The sequence below is a fragment of the Lepidochelys kempii genome, chromosome 11 (genome assembly GCF_965140265.1).
Source record: "Lepidochelys kempii isolate rLepKem1 chromosome 11, rLepKem1.hap2, whole genome shotgun sequence".
Classification (NCBI taxonomy): domain Eukaryota; kingdom Metazoa; phylum Chordata; order Testudines; family Cheloniidae; genus Lepidochelys; species Lepidochelys kempii.
The window spans coordinates 14,125,911-14,138,370 of record NC_133266.1 but is presented as its reverse complement, the minus strand read 5'-3'; the positions used below and the strand labels follow the sequence as shown (position 1 = coordinate 14,138,370).

The 12,460-nt window shown below is 39.3% G+C and overlaps 1 protein-coding gene across 4 annotated transcripts in view; it reads left to right on the top strand.

Annotated features, from left to right (window-relative positions):
- Window positions 1–12,460, top strand: part of MARCO (macrophage receptor with collagenous structure) — a 334,342-nt gene that overhangs the window by 171,692 nt on the left and 150,190 nt on the right. The window contains exons 1-2 of one of the 4 annotated variants that reach the window (XM_073305241.1): window positions 4,975–5,028; window positions 5,429–5,519. The exons of 2 other annotated variants lie outside the window; for them this stretch is intronic. The gene's annotated coding sequence lies outside the window, so the exon portion shown is untranslated. Of the gene's footprint in view, window positions 1–4,974; window positions 5,029–5,428; window positions 5,520–12,460 lie in introns of those variants that run through there. One more of the 4 variants, XM_073305238.1, reaches the window with a different exon arrangement.

Sequence of the window (12,460 nt, the reverse complement as noted above, 5' to 3'; positions counted from 1 at the left end):
AAATTGGGACATTCTCCCTGGATTATTAAACTGAGGCATTAAGGGCCTCAATAAGCTACCCTGCTTCATGTAAGAAGTCCAGTTTACTCACATAAATAAGGGCTGCCAGATCAAACTTTTCTATATCACCGTATGGTAACTCTACAAAGATAACAAGTTCAAGAACCAAACAAATGTTTCTTCTTACAAAAATCATTCTACTATTTAAAAAATATATATATTTTAGAGTTTTCTCTAGTGCCCATCACTGCAAGTGCTTATGGATTATAGTAGAAAAAGGAATATTTCTTAGTTAAAGCTTCACAGATGTTTGTCAAAAATATTTTGATAGTACTTATTTCTGTAATGTAACTGAAGTATTACATTTCAGGCAGGAAAATATTAATTTGTTACAAGTATCAATCTATCAGTGGCAAAGACACAAGAAATCATGGATGTTTATCTACCTATCTGCTTATATGGTGCCAATCACTCACTAAGTTGTTCCTGCCAAATAGGAAGTGCAGATGGGCAAGTAAGACTTCGCCCATGTTATGACTGTCTTGCTCACCCTTTTCATTTTCAAGCTGAAATACTAAAATGAAGGAGTTGTGGAAAAAATAAAGAAAAGAGAATCCTTTTAAAGCAACTGGGAAATCTGGATAAGCAGAATACAACTGGACAAAAGGGAATTTGGCCAGGACACTGGGGTTAACACAGAGAGAGAGTTGACAAGAACATGTGAGGAACAGTAGGGGGGGGAAATAAACATGGGGAAATAGTTTTACTTTGTGTAATGACACATCCACCCCAGTCTTTATTCAAGCCTAATGTAATGGTGTCCAGTTTGCAAATTAATTTCAATTCAGCAGTCTCTCGTTGGAGTCTGTTTTTGAAGTTTTTTTGTTGAAGAATTGCAACTTTTAGGTCTGTAATCGAGTGACCAAAGAGATTGAAGTGTTCTCCGACTGGTTTTTGAATGTTATAATTCCTGACGTCTGATTTGTGTCCATTTATTCTTTTATGTAGAGACTGTCCAGTTTGGCCAATGTACATGGCAGAGGGGCATTGCTGGAACATGATGGCATATATCACATTGGTAGATGTGCAGGTGAAAAAGCCTCTGATAGTGTGGCTGATGTGATTGGGCCCTATAATGGTGTCCCCTGAATAGATATGTGGACACAGTTGGCAACGGGCTTTGTTGCAAGGTTAGGTTCCTGGGTTAGTGTTTTTGTAGTGTGGTGTGTTGTTGCTGGTGAGTATTTGCTTCAGATTGGGGGGCTGTATATAAGCAAGGAATGGCCTGTCTCCCAAGATCTGTGAGAGTGATGGGTCGTCCTTCAGGATAGGTTGTAAATCCTTGATGATGCGCTGGAGAGGTTTTAGTTGGGGGCTGAAGGTGAAGGCTAGTGGCGTTCTGTTATTTTCTTTGTTGGGCCTGTCCTGTAGTAGGTAACTTCTGGGTACTCTTCTGGTTCTGTCAATCTGTTTCTTCACTTCAGCAGGTGGGTATTATAGTTGTAAGAACACTTGATAGAGATCCTGTAGGTGTTTGTCTCTGTCTGAGGGGTTGGAGCAAATGCGGTTGTATCATAGAGCTTGGCTGTAGACAATGGATCGTGTGGTGTGGTCTGGATGAAAGCTGGAGGCATGTACGTAAGTATAGTGGTCAGTAGGTTTCCGGTATAGGGTGATGTTTATGTGACCATTATTATTAGCACAGTAGTGTCCAGGAAATGGATCTCTTGTGTGGACTGGTCCAGGCTGAGGTTGATGGTGGGATGGAAATTGTTGAAATCATGGTGGAATTCCTCAAAGGCTTCTTTTCCATGGGTTCAGATGATGAAGATGTCATCAGTGTAGCGCAAGTAGAGTAGGGGGATTAGAGGACGAAAGCTGAGAAAGCGTTGTTCTAAATCAGCCATAAAAATGTTGGCATACTGTGGGGCCATGCGGGTACCCATAGCAGTGCTGCTGATTTGAAGGTATACATTGTCCCCAAATGTGAAATAGTTCTGGGTGAGGACAAAGTCACAAAGTTCAGCCGCCAAGTTTGCCGTGACATTATCGGGGATACTGTTCCTGATGGCTTGTAGTCCATCTTTGTGTGGAATGTTGGTGTAGAGGGCTTCTGCATCCATAGTGGCTAGGATGGTGTTTTCAGGAAGATCACTGATGGATTGTAGTTTCCTCAGGGAGTCAGTTGTGTCTCGAAGATAGCTTGAAATGCTGGTAGCGTAGGGCCTGAGGAGGGAGTCTACATAGCCAGACAATCCTGCTGTCAGGGTGCCAATGCCTGAGATGATGGGGCGCCCAGGATTTCCAGGTTTATGGATCTTGGGTAGCAGATAGAATACCCTGCTTGGAGTTCTAGGGGTATGTCTGTGCGGATTTGTTCTTGTGCTTTTTCTGGGAGTTTCTTGAGCAAATAGTGTAGTTTCTTTTGGTAACCCTCAGTGGGATCAGAGGGTAATGGCTTGTAGAATGTGGTGTTGGAGAGCTGCCTAGTAGTCTCTTGTTCATATTCCGACCTATTCATGATGACAACAGCACCTCCTTTGTCAGCCTTTTTGATTATGATGTCAGAGTTGTTTCTGAGGCTGTGGGTGGCATTGTTTTCTGCACGGCTGAGGTTATGGGGCAAGTGATGCTCCTTTTCCACAATTTCAGCCCATGCACATCGGTGGAAGCGCTCTATGTAGAAGTCCAGTCTGTTGTTTCAACCTTTAGGAAGAGTCAACCCAGAATCCTTTTCTTTTTATTGTTGGTAGGAAGGTCTCTGTGGGTTAGTATGCTGTTCAGAGGTGTGTTGGAAATATTCCTTGAGTTGGAGATGTCAAAAATAGGATTCTAGGTCACCACAGAACTGTATCATGTTCGTGGGGGTGGAGGGGCAGTGCTATAGAAGAATGGGAAGAATGCACAAATTCTAACAGGCAAATAGAGATAGAAGAAATTGAGACAGAGAGCAACCAGTATAAACTAGCAAACACTGATGCTTATGATTGAGTACACTTCATGATAGTTTTTAAGATAAAATTAGTGCATCTCTGTATCTCTCTGCAGACACACATATAATAATAACTTAAGGTGACATTTCCTATTTTATTTTAGTTTTTTGTTCTGCTACTGCTGCCATACTTGTCTCTCCTGGGGATTTTCTTGAAAGCAAGATGCCAGGTCTCAAGAGGTGTTCTGCTTTAAAACAAAATTTACAGATAAATGCATGACTGAAAACTATTTCAGCAGAAGGGAAATCAGTACATTAAAGCTACCACTACCTCAGAGAGCTGGGTATGGGTCTGTGCAGACATTTCATTTCAAGGTTTATAAAATTGTGATGCCATCGTCTTACTCATGGTTAGATAATGTATGGTTTATTGAAGATTCTATATCTTATATTTAGAACACAGCTGTGCAAAGCTCTGGTTTGGAAGTCACATAGTTTCAGGGAACATAACTTGAAAGATTCCATTCTTAGAGGTTCTTTACCCTTGTGGTTTGCTCGGAAAACAGGGCTACCTTGCTCCAGCCAGGAATTCCACGGTGCATCTAAATGAATTATAAGTGGGGTTTTATGTGGCAGTAGAGGGATCTAAAGTTGAGAAAGTCAGGCCAGAGTTCAGTTGGTTTTGTATGTTGTGTGCACTTTAAGATACTGTCTAATAGTGAAGAACATCATATGAATATTAGCCGAAGTACAGTCTGTCTGTCCGTGTATTGTTTATGTGCCTAGAATCTGAACTAAGGCTGTTCAAAAACTGCAGGAAAGTGTTTGCAGCATTTTTTTTAATTTATTTTATTTTTTGCCTATTTGGTGCCACCCAAAATGACATGCTTCTGTACAATTTTATGAAAACCAGTAATACGACAGTGAAAGCATCATGAAATTATGATATTTTGTGCATTTTCAGAAGGAAAGTAGTGATTAAACAACTGTTAACTTTGTTGTTGTTGTTATTATTTCTTATTAATTTGCAAGTAAAAGGAATTCAGACAAATACAATATCACACGGACAATGAGGCCATTTTAAGCATTAAAATTTTACAAAATTCTCACTCTAAAGGGACCAAATTTGAAATAATTAGTGAAAAAGCCAGGGTTTTGAACAATTCAGACCTCAGGAATTTTATTTCTTGGGCTTGAGCCAAACTCCATGAAGCAAGTGGGAACCTTTCCATTGACTTCAGTAGGCTTTGGATCTGATCTGCAATTTGTACTGTACGTGTGGTATAGACCATTTTCTTTCTGAGTCCTCCCCACACCACCACCACATGCTACAAAAAAAGCTCCACGGCCCAGCTGTGCCACAACACCTGTTTTTCTGTATATAAAAGTGGGGCCTGATGTTAGAGGGCATCAAGGAAGGGAATTGCCCAGGGCCCCACACCACAGGGGGCAACGGGAAGCTATGTTGCTCAGGCTTTGGCTTCAGCCACAGCTGGTGGGGTTCAGGGTCCCGGGCTGCAATACTGCATGGTGGGACTTTGGCTTTCTGTCCTGGGCCCCAGTGAGTCTAATACCAGCCATGCTTGGTGGACCCCCCTGAAACCTGCTCACAGCCCCCCAGGCCACTGGTGTAGACAGGGCAGCACACATCATACCCCTATGCCTTGCAGCATCTTGTAAACTTCAGTGGGAGTCTGCACTGGCACAGGGTCTATGCAAGTGGGTATCAAAGCAGAATAGGGGTTAGAGAGGTTAAGTCATTCCATGTATGCAGTGCTGGTTAGACCAGATCAGATATATTACACTGAACTTGGTGCACCATATTACAGAAAAAACAGAACATGCGGGGAGAGATGGGAAAACAGCAATCAATAGAGGCTTCAGTGGGACTAGACTATGGGAAAAAGTGAAGCAAACTAATATGTACATTGGAGAATTGCAGAATTAAGAGTCTCGTACATAAAGGGGTTCAACAGAAGAAAGGAGAGAATTGAAATTAATTGACCCATTGGATTTCAACTGACAGCAAAAAAACCCATCTGAAATAGCAGAAAAGAAGAGGAACACCGGGCTTTTTTCTGCTTTCTTACATTAAGGTAAATCCAGCACAACTCCACTAACTTTAACTAAGAGCAGAATTTAGTGCATTCATACTGAGCTCCGGGAGGGGATGCTTTAAAAAAAATGGTGGTAAAAGCAAAATTGCTGGCAAGTCAAGTCCCAGGGTGACAAGCAGTCTTTGGAGAGGATCTACTGTAGAAATATTAGTTCTGAAAATAAAAAAGCAGAGCTATAGTCTTGATGACTTACCATGAGGCCTTTCCTGCCCAAAGGTCCTGGCTTGTGAAATGGGCAGCATGTGCCCAGCAGATGGCATCCCTCTTTGTGAGGACAGGTACAACACAGAACATGTTTAACTAATCTGGGCTCTTGCTATCTGCCCCACACATGATTTTCATAAACGCTGACTGCTTCCCTTTCATTTCCAACCCAAAGAATCCAGGTGGCATTAGAGACCATGATGGACAAGACCGCTCAGCTCACCTACTGTTTGTAGAGACCTACACGACACAGCCACACTTGGGTGGTGAGCGGACCAGATTTCTCATCTTAGTTCTCTACTGTTTTGTGTTTGTGGATTTATCATAACATACTTGTGTGTAGTTAAATGGCTAATTATCTAGTCTTAAAATTTAATAATATTAACCTATTTGGGGGCTAAAACTTCTGCTTGCACATGCTCCTATGTATTCATTTGAATGTTTTGCTGTCCTTTTGCACAAGGGTGGATTTCTCCCTGGATTTGTTGGTGGGAAAATGCTAACATCCTAAACTTCAACACATTGAAGACCTGATTCAACTTTTTCAATTTACTTCAGTGAGAGTTGAATCAGGCTAAACATTTAAATTTTTTAAACTTTTTTAAAAAAATAGTGACATATAGTATTAGTTGAATTTTAGCAAGAATTAAATGGATAATTATTTTTTCTGCCAATTAGAAATGCATGTAGAATACATCTTAAGGGTTAAAAATGTATTTTAGATAATCTCTCAGAAGTCACATCTGCCATTATTATATGCCCATAACTCCAAATGACAGTAATAAGTTACTGGTGCATATATAACTGTGACAGAATAGACCCTCTTAGAACATTTCAAGTCATGATTAATATTGGCTGGGAGGGGGGGATTGTTTTGTTTTTTTCAACATTTCTCTTTGCAGCTATGACAGTTAAGAAGGTGGGTTACTTGGTATTTATTGTTTGGTGACTTCAGTTTAAAATTAAATTGAATAAAATCTGCAGTAATACGAACATCTGTTCATACAGTATGTATTTAAGTTCAGAGCATTTTTAGTAGCTATGAGCTTAAATTTGATATACATATAGATACAGACATATATTTATACAGTAGCACAACTTTCTGTCCATGAAAAGCCTGTCAGAAACAAGTCAGTTCAGGCAAAGATACATGTGCATACTTTGCCTAGGAGAAATATTCTTGTCACATAAAAATCCCACTATTAATCAAAAATCACATTATAGCTTCTGAAATGAAGTTTCCTTTACTACTCTTTAATAATAAAGAGTAAGATAAGATAAAAATTGGTAATTGTACATTCTCTTCTGATGGAAGATAATACTAAAGTGGTATAGAAATTTGAGTTACAAGAGTATAGTCACCCTGCTAATAGGCTTCCATTATGTAGTCTTTACTGATTTATTCATTACACATTTTCTCCACATACAGAAAAATTTAATTGAAAGTCACTTATTACATTGTTACAAATTGTTAACTAGAAAGTTTTCTTCAATCGACTGATCGTTAATGCTTGGAGAGCTAGTTGATTTCAATAGAGCATTCATCAAGAGCAGGCGTACAGCAAGCATTACCAATAATGGCATTACAACAAAGTTTATGTGAACATTTTCAGGGGCTACACATGTGCAATTGCAGCTATATGAGACAAGACAATAATTTATTTGGGTTTGTGACTCTCCTTACCAAAAAGTTTAAATGACGTGAATTACAAGCCAGGGTTAATCTAGTAACTCATCAAGAGTGGTATCAGGAGAAAAAATTGCAGCATTTAGAGTAAAATTCTGCCTTCGTATTGGTACACACACATCTCCTACAGAAATACATGAGAGATGTGTTGCTCACACAGCCAAGGACAAAATTTGACCTTTTGCGTTGTTGTCCATCCTAAAGAATAAATGCAGGAAGGGAAATAGTATGCAAGACACTCAAAGAGGTTCACCTCAAGTAATTTCTTCTGCATAAACCATTCAAGAGGGAGGAGATGGTACCCTGGACACTATCCAAATAGACTCCAAAGCAGTGATGTCTGCTTTCTACGGTCCTAGACCTTGGGGCAGTAAGAGCTGCTCTTCAAATTCTGCAAGTGAGATCATTGGTCATGACATATGCCCGCAGACTGAGTGTGACTTTTAACTACGTGACATATACATTACAAAAAATTGAAAAGGGAAGAAGAAAAATGGTCTTGTGGCACAGAACATGCATTAAAAGCCATTCTCAAGCCAGTATGTCCAAATTATCAGTTCCCACAGGATCGGTCCTGCCAGGAGGCATCCAGGAATGTTGTGGATCCTGGCTTCATGGGCTGTCCAGACCTCCTCCATGAGGTTTTCAAACTTGGTTGCAAATATGTCACACAGCTCTAAAATAGCCATAACTATTCCGTAAAGACCACTCAGCGTTTTGGTGGCAAATGGCTGGGATTGCAGATGGATGGACAGATAGGTAAATTCACAAACTTCTCAGGTTTTCAGAATCCAAACTTAATCTGGATTGAAAGTTTGCAGCTGGCCCATTTCTACAGTGGGATGCACCAAAGTCCAAACCCAAACTTTGTGAGTAGCTGAAATCTGGATCTAGATCCAATTTCTGCACTTGAGGCCCTTGTGTGACAGAGAAAGAGAGAGTTTTTAATGCATGAAAATGATGTCATTAATAGGGAATGAATCTTTACATCCATTAAAAAACAATATGAACAGTGCTAGTACAAACTTCCCCACACCACTCTGATGCTTCTCAACACTCGCGGGTTCAGGAACTAATTCAGCCTCCAATACCCTTCTGTCCTTGGCCTGTCTTCTGAGACTGCCAGCGAACTTTGCAGTTCATGATAAATGTGGCTTTTTGATAGGGACAGCTATCCATTGGGAAGTGGACTGACACCACCAATTAATTTCTCATGGACCACTGAAGAGCCATCAAATGGTAATCGTTTGGGTAATTGAATGGGTGAGCATTAATGATGGAGGGAGCATATATATAAGCTACACAAGAGTATCATTGACTAAGCATGCTCCTTGCATGTCCCTTTAAATAACTGATACTTGTGTCCTTGCACCATCTATGTGTAGGGCTTCTGGTTCTGAGGGTCTGTGAGTTTCTCTTTTTTTGGTGTTTATTTTTAGCAATTTTTAAGTTTTATATAGCTGTCCAAAAATTGAGGGTTTTCAGGGCTTTGTTTCAGTATATACTATAATGAATAATGTATAATGTGTATGTTTCTCATTACAGTCATGAGTAATCTCTTTACAGTGTTTCAAACAGCACTACATTAAAGCGCACTAGGGAACCTTCAGTGCACACCAGCAGGGTCTATGTTGGCCAATTAATGCACTACATGTTGGTGAGCTTTAGAAATTGTACCCCCATTGTCTGAATTACAGCTCCATGTAGACAAGCCCTTAGATCCAGGTAGCCATTTCTGGGTGTTTTCCAGGATTTATTGGATAAACAGTACTTTCATTTGTGAGGGGAGGGAAATGCTGTTGTATTGGGGATATATTATCAGTTAAAAAAGCCTAAAATCAAATGCCCCATCTATATATGATCCATGCATTTTTATTGATAAGTAACCCAGGAGTCAAAGGCTACATATGCAGCAGTCAGTCCCTGTCAACTGTATATGTGTATTTTACAGTGAGCAGTGGGGAGTACTAATCTGTTTGGATACGTAAGACTGCAATTAACTATAGAACACCAGCTACAATATGAGAGTCAGAATTTGGTTGCCGCATTGTCCTCCCTGAGGTCCAAGTACCTAAAGAAATAGAATAAATTGAAGGACCTGCATGGAGTTTGTCAAAACTCTGCTTTACAGGGAATAGAAATATATATATTTCTTAAATTAAGGATTTCTCTCTGGAGTTCTTGAAGGCAATGCAGATCTGAATTTCAAAAGCTTCAGAGAATACTCAAGATCTGGATGCCCTTGGCCTTCAGCCTGGTGCCTCATTATGTCACCAAAGCAAAGAATTACATAATAAAACCACCTGTTGTGTAATGTGTCATCCACTTCCTCTCTTTCTATCTAGAATTATATACAGTATATGAGCCTAATGCAGAGGTGATGCAAATATAAACAAATCTTAGGAGGCCAAATTCTGCTCTGAGTTATACCAGCATAGAGGCAGAGTGTTAACTTCAACAGAGACACCCTGCATTTATGGTGGCGTAACTAAGAGCAGAAGCTAGACCAACTAGTCTGAGCACCTAAATTGGTGTAATTAACATCCTCTTCCAACCCCTCAAAGACATATTCTTCCTTGACTTGCATCCTGTGGAACTCCACTGATGTCAACAGATGTGGTAAAGGTGTTAATCGGAGCAGAAATTAATCCTTTATGGGTAAATTACACTATCCTAAACTCCTTGAAACTCATTTACCAATCTCAGGTTTCAGAGTAACAGCCGTGTTAGTCTGTATTCGCAAAAAGAAAAGGAGTACTTGTGGCACCTTAGAGACTAACCAATTTATTTGAGCATGAGCTTTCGTGAGCTACAGCTCACTTCATCGGATGCATACCGTGGAAACTGCAGCAGACTTTATATATACACAGAGAATATGAAACAATACCTCCTCCCACCCCACTGTCCTGCTGGTAATAGCTTATCTAAAGTGATCATCAGGTGGGCCATTTCCAGCACAAATCCAGGTTTTCTCACCCTCCACCCCCCCCCCCCCACAAATTCACTCTCCTGCTGGTGATAGCCCATCCAAAGTGACAACTAGAAAACCTGGATTTGTGCTGGAAATGGCCCACCTGATGATCACTTTAGATAAGCTATTACCAGCAGGACAGTGGGGTGGGAGGAGGTATTGTTTCATATTCTCTGTGTATATATAAAGTCTGCTGCAGTTTCCACGGTATGCATCCGATGAAGTGAGCTGTAGCTCACGAAAGCTCATGCTCAAATAAATTGGTTAGTCTCTAAGGTGCCACAAGTACTCCTTTTCTATTTACCAATCTGTAATTTGTATATTTTCACCTCTGAAATTGTGTCTGTGTGTGTTTATAGATTAGGTTAGCTATTCTGGAGGAGGGGAGAGGCTGCCTGAATCATTTACAAATGGGAAAGTCCATATATTTGAAATTTGGTAAGAAATATTTGCTTTTGGGCTGCAATCTTGAATATCAAGTTGCAGTCTAGAGTAAATATTTACGGCCAAGTTACAACATGTCTGAAAAATATGGGGATTTTAATAGAAGTGCTGGCAGATAAGCGTGTAACTTTTGCCAAATAGAATGTTATGTTAATGATGGGTTTCTGTTAGTTATCAAGCATATATTCTTGAAATTAATGTCTAAATGCTTTGTAATGATTTTTTTAACCACTTATCAAGCAGCTGTTTTGTATATGACTTAAAGTTCTTTAACGGACAACTGTTTTTCTTTTTGTGACTTTGTCAAGCTTAACTTGGGATTAATTTGACTGCAGGTGTCAGATAAGAACAGTATTTTAGCAGCACTACTGAGTACCATGTGGGTAAAATACAGAAGCATGAAAGCATGTTGGTCAAAACTTTGAAAGATTGATGGAACTGAGTTATGCTGCTTAAATATCTTTGTTCACCCTGAAAAGCTGAGCTTGCAAAAGGGTGGCAGGAGTTATATTCGGTTATCATCTTCCAGTGTTCCCAATTATCACAGGCGAGTGATTATATTTTGGGGGTTTTTTTAATTGCAATTCCTCCGTTGACATAAAATATAGAAAACTACCTTCATAAATCATGTAGTGACAGCTACTGTGGTTCTCAGTGCTAAACACTAGTGGACTCTTTTTTTTAAGCTGATGCTTCTTAAGTTGTCTGCGTCAGCGCTGCCCTTCAACAAACATCTGCAGTTCATCTTATCGTTTGAAGAAATATATGAGTTTCTCCGTTGTTTTTTTTCTCTCGTTTGCAGCTTCTGCTTCTTGATTTGTTTGAACACCATCTGCTACATATAAAAATCAGAGTATTTGTGAAATGTGCATGCAGTGAGAAAATTTAAATTGTATTAACCTTTTTTTTTCTTAACCCAAGATAACTTGATTTTTTTCATCATCCTATGGATATATTATGTATTGAAAACCGGCATGTTCAGTGTATTACTCAGATAGTTTCTAAAAGGTCGCCTATCTCAGTAATAACTCAATTGTAAAAACAATGCCATTAAGTTTTTAAAAGAAGTACTTTAATGTATTTCATTTGAGTTAGGTATTCAAAAAATACTTCTTATATGAAAGATTTACCTACATCTTACTTGCATCAAAGTGAGTGATGAGAATTAATACTTTGGTGTTGAAATTAATCACAGAAGACAAATAACTTTATAAAATATTGCTGTGTGTTGCAAGAAGGCCATATTAAACTGAATGTATGTCATGGCATAAAATTACCACAGGGTGGTGGAAGCAGTGTAGTTCCAATTGACACTAGGACAAGCTTACAGAGAACAAGAGGAAAAACAGAATGGGAGTCACTTTGTTTTCCAGTTAGCCTAAAGAGAGGTGTCAAAAATTAGGTTTAGCTCATGGAGAATCCAGATGGTTAAACAGTTGACCCATATCTAATCCCTCTGCCAAGCATGCACCACCACCATCATAGCCAACATAACATAGCACATGCGGGTAAAATTGCTTACGTTCCAAGAAGTACCACACAGTTTGTAGAAAATTAAGTTTGAAATCATGTTTTAGGGATAGAAAATGCAATCCTGTTAGTATTTTCTTATTCCAACTTTAACCCAGAAGAGCAATAAATATTTAAAAGGAAGTCTGAGGGACAGTGGCTCGCTGCAGTTCTTGGTATCTTATCATGGTGACAGTATCACAAAAGGAATCCGGCAGCTGTTTTGTCCTAAAAAATGGATGAAGTTAAATCTATTTGATTAGGCTAAAAATGTTTAATAAATATTTTAACAGTATCAGAAATACAAACTGAGCCCCTCTTGCAAGTCATATATATTACTTAGTGCACTGATATCAATGAAATATTTATTGCTATTAGTAAAATACCAAGGTGGGTTGAGTGAAACGTTTAGGGACCACATGCTCATCTGGTGTAAATCATTGTAGCTCCATTGATCCATGGATTTATACCAGCTGAGGATGTGACTTCTTGATACTTGGTAAATCATTCACTTATACTGGGGAGGAAACCAAGGGAAACTTTGATAACACCTATAATATAATATTGTGTGCGTGTGTTCCTCCTGCTTGTGCTGG